The 4,015-nt window shown below is 44.3% G+C and overlaps 1 long non-coding RNA gene across 1 annotated transcript; it reads right to left on the reverse strand.

The window, feature by feature from the left end:
* Window positions 1-828: 828 nt before the first annotated feature.
* On the reverse strand, window positions 829-1,717 carry LOC115180899 (uncharacterized). The gene is made up of 2 exons (XR_003873175.1): window positions 1,681-1,717; window positions 829-1,104 (listed from the first exon to the last, which is right to left on the reverse strand). It is a non-coding gene; the product is annotated as an uncharacterized LOC115180899 (long non-coding RNA).
* Between the last annotated feature and the right edge of the window lie 2,298 nt (window positions 1,718-4,015).

Consider the following 4,015-nt stretch of genomic DNA (forward strand, 5'->3'; position numbering starts at 1 on the left):
TGGTCCGTTTCAAATAACCAAGAAACTTAACACTACATATACTAAACAATAGAGCTACCCAGACAACTCCACTGTGGGGAGGCAGGAATAGCTAGTAATAGCTAGCTCACCTCGGTGAGTTAGCCAACCTAGCTAGCACCATATGCAGCACTTGTTTAGCTAGCCCAGTCTCAAGTCTACGTACGACCGGATCACAGAGGTGGAACTGGACCCTTCATCAACAAGTCTAGGAAGAAACGTAATCGGTGGTTGACCGAGACAGACGCATACACAACGCCCAGGCAGACAAGACATTTGCTCCGACCAAAGACCCAATCCATCTCTGCATCCCGCAAGGAAGTCACTATCTGAAACCACAAGACCCCTGAAGAATGCTACATGATTGTCAAAAGAACCTGTGCCCATGACTAGGAAACAGTGCCAGCTGGCGGCAAGACACTTTTACCGACACCATCTCCTAGTCCTGCACACAAACTGATTAGAGTGAGGGCAGCCAGAACATGCACCGAGCCGAGACACAAGATTTCAAACCCGAACCCGGCTTGTTAGCCTTTTTCGTTTCGGTCGTGTTAGCCATCTTACTCATTGCTACAGCCAGGCAATTCCAAAGAATAACTTAGTGGTTTGTAGGAAACCAGGAGAACAAATCCAAACTCCAGCACACAACGTCCAGGGGTGTGCACGCTCTACCACAAAGGGCCAGTTTAGTTGGTGCAGAGGGACATTCTGAACCTAGGCGCTAATGACGCCAAATGCATTACTTTACTTAAGTAATAATTACTATTACTTAATTGATTCCCAAGATTTACTCAACCAAACACACAAGTATTTTTTTCATCACTTTTAACTACCACAAGAACTCATACAGCTTACATCAAAAGTTCAACACGTGCTATCATTTTGAAATGGAATGAGGTTAAATAAATTAAGGATAAAATATTGCAGACAAAGAAAATAACTGGACTAATGTCATATTTTGTAAGAGAAGTGAACATTATAATATGTTCCACTCTTCTCTTCGGTCTTTCAATAAGTAAACAGCAGGTGGTATTGATAAAGCCACAATCTGGAGTTTGTGTTTCAGCCCAATGATAGCCACATTAGCTGAGGGATGGGGATGGAGAAAGGTAACATTACAAACATGGATACCGGAATAACACAAAAACATATATTATATTTGGTTAGTGTTAGTGTTGATTGAAACTAACCAATACCTGCATCAGTTCTACACTTGATAAAAGCACCCTTCAGCCTTGTGGTGGTGCAGAATCTATCATTGTGTCTAAAGAAGGAAGTGGACCTGTTGATGTGTGTCAAGTTGTGTATGGTTCACACTGCAGCTCTTTGCCCAAACTTGAAAAAGGCCTTTAAGGACTGAAGGACGCAAGGGACAACTCAATTTTCTTCTAACTTCTTTTATTTCTTTAGTCAGTTAGTTAGTTAATTAGTTCTTTAGTTAGCTTGATAATTAGTTAATTAGGTTGATAACCTTTAAAGGCAAAACACAAAAATAAATATACATTACTTCAAGTAAGGTCATTTCAAATTAAATACATAATCTCAATGTAGTCATATTATCTAAATTATACTATATACTAAATTAGACAATTGGTCTCAATTCTCAACACAAATAAACACCTAACTTGCAACAATTTTACACAACAATGTCCATGTGCCTACCGGTTGAGTCTCCAGAATCCTAAATGAGCTGAATGTGTATGGATGAGTCTCCTCTTCCGTGAAGGACTTCCAGTGAAATGCTTTTCCACCAAACATTTCACCACCTGCTATCACAAAGGTGCACCAGTATATATGTTCCCCAGGGAAACACAAGCTAATGATGGGTTCCACAATGCATACACTCTTTCGCCCCCTGCTGGTGTTTTATCTTTGAAATCAGTTGAAAATCTGAACGCCTTGAATATCAATACCTGTCTTTTGACGCAACACCTCCCACTTGATCTCCTGGTTCTTGAACCCAAGGTCACATCGGCTCCATCTTCGATGGCTTTACTTCTGCTCTTCTACAGGTAATAACACAACCAAACGCCTGACGTCCCTGTGAAGAATTGTAGCAGGGATTTTGGTTGAACGTTTCTTTGCTTTGTCTCCACAAACATGCTTCAAAGTTGAGATAGGATAACTTGGGAAGGTTCGTATATTTGCATCTCTCACAATGCCCTCCTTGTCAGCGTTGACATTGACGACCCTACCAAGCTTATACTGACTCCTCAAAGCGTTCTGGTCTGCAAGCCAGACGACGTCTCCAACGGCCACGTTTCGCTGCTTTGTGTGCCACTTACTCCTCACAAACAGGTTAGGTCCAGCCAACTGACTCCACTTCCTCCAGAACCAGTTAACTTCTGCTTGAATGACTCTTAACCATTTGTAGGAGTAGTCTTCAAACTCAAAGTTTCCTAAGTCTCCCCTAGGTCCAGTCCTTCCAAGCAGAAGAGAATTAGGGCTGAGTCCTGGCATCCGGCTCTGAGTCCTGGCATCTATGGGCCTTTCATTGGCAAGGTTAGCAGCCATGAACATAAATGTTTGAAACTCACTCCATGTGAAGAGTCCTTCGCCTCTCATATTGTGCAAGGCCCGCTTCACAGTGCGAACAGCTGCTTCTGCAGCACCATTCCTGTGAGGGGAGTCTGCTGGGTGGATCTTCCAGCTCCACTCTGTTCCATGCTTTGAAGCTTCATTTTCAAGCTCAGATGTAATTTGTTGATCCAGGAAGTGGTAGAGCTCTTTGAGGGCAGGTCTGGCACCCACAAAGTTCTTTCCAGGATCTGACCAGAGTTTCTTTGGATGCCCTCTCAGTGCCGTGAATCTTTGGTAGGCCAGTAAGAAGCCTTCAGTTGACTGGTTACTGACAACATCTGTGTGTATAGCTCTGGATGCCATACAGCAGAAGACAATTCCCCACACCTTGAGCTTGACTTTCTTTCTCACCTCGTCCTTGACTTCATATGGTCCAAATAAGTCCACTGTTGTATACTCAAATGGTCTGGCTGGTGTTATACGCTCGGGTGGAAGGTCACTCATGATCTGTTGGCACTTTCTGGCCCTAGCCTTTCTGCACACCACACAGTTGTCAACTCTCTTTTTAGCCAGCTTCCGGCCTTTTATCACCCAGGCTTTCTTCCTCATCCGGAGGAGTGTACCTGCTATTTCTTCATGGTTTGCATCATGAGCCTCTTGGGCTAGGAGAGTGGATATCCATGCCTCATATGGTAGAATTGGTACAGCAGTCTCGTCCTCATCAAAGATCTTGAACCTCCCTCCACAAACCAAGAGCCCAGTCTCTTCATCTCTGTAAACAGCGAGTCTTGAGAGTGGTGCCTTGAAAGGTTATACTGCAAGGAACAGGTCTCTTAGTGCATCTTCACACTCCCCAAGAGTGAGTACAGCTTGTTTGCCTCTGGACTTCCAGTTTGTTGAAAGAATTTCCTCCCACTTTGGTTTATCTGAGGCTGAATTCCTGGTCAACACTTCTTTCCATTTCGTTGCAGCTCTCCAAACCCAGGCAATGACTCGGATCAGCCTGGTCAGGCTGCTGAATTTCCTGATGTCAATCAGTTTTGTTACCGCAGAGCCAGCTGGTGGTCTTCGGATCTTAGTCTTAGGTTCATCTGGGTTATTTTGCCTGCTTTGCTGTGCATCACTCTGACTTTCCTTCTGAACTTCAACTTCAGGAAGTACATCATTCTTGTTTCTCTTGGCCTGCGCTCTGGTCAGTGCTGCAGAGAAATATTTCCTTTGAAGTTTGTTTATGCCTTCCTTGGCATAAGCTGCAATTTCTTTGGCTGACTTCTGTGGCCACTCTTCCATGGGTTGCCGCAGGAACGCTGGTCCATTTTGCCACATGGAATCTTCTTGGAGGTCAGCACTGTTCAGGCCTCCCGGGATCCACCACCAGTCTTCGACGGATGTGGATTTCTGGATCTCTCCAACTCTGTTCGCGAAGAAAGATTGATACCCATAACTGTCTCTCTGGATAGCTCCCACCACAGTTTGA

This window comes from Salmo trutta, unplaced genomic scaffold (genome assembly GCF_901001165.1).
Source record: "Salmo trutta unplaced genomic scaffold, fSalTru1.1, whole genome shotgun sequence".
Classification (NCBI taxonomy): Eukaryota; Metazoa; Chordata; class Actinopteri; order Salmoniformes; family Salmonidae; genus Salmo; species Salmo trutta.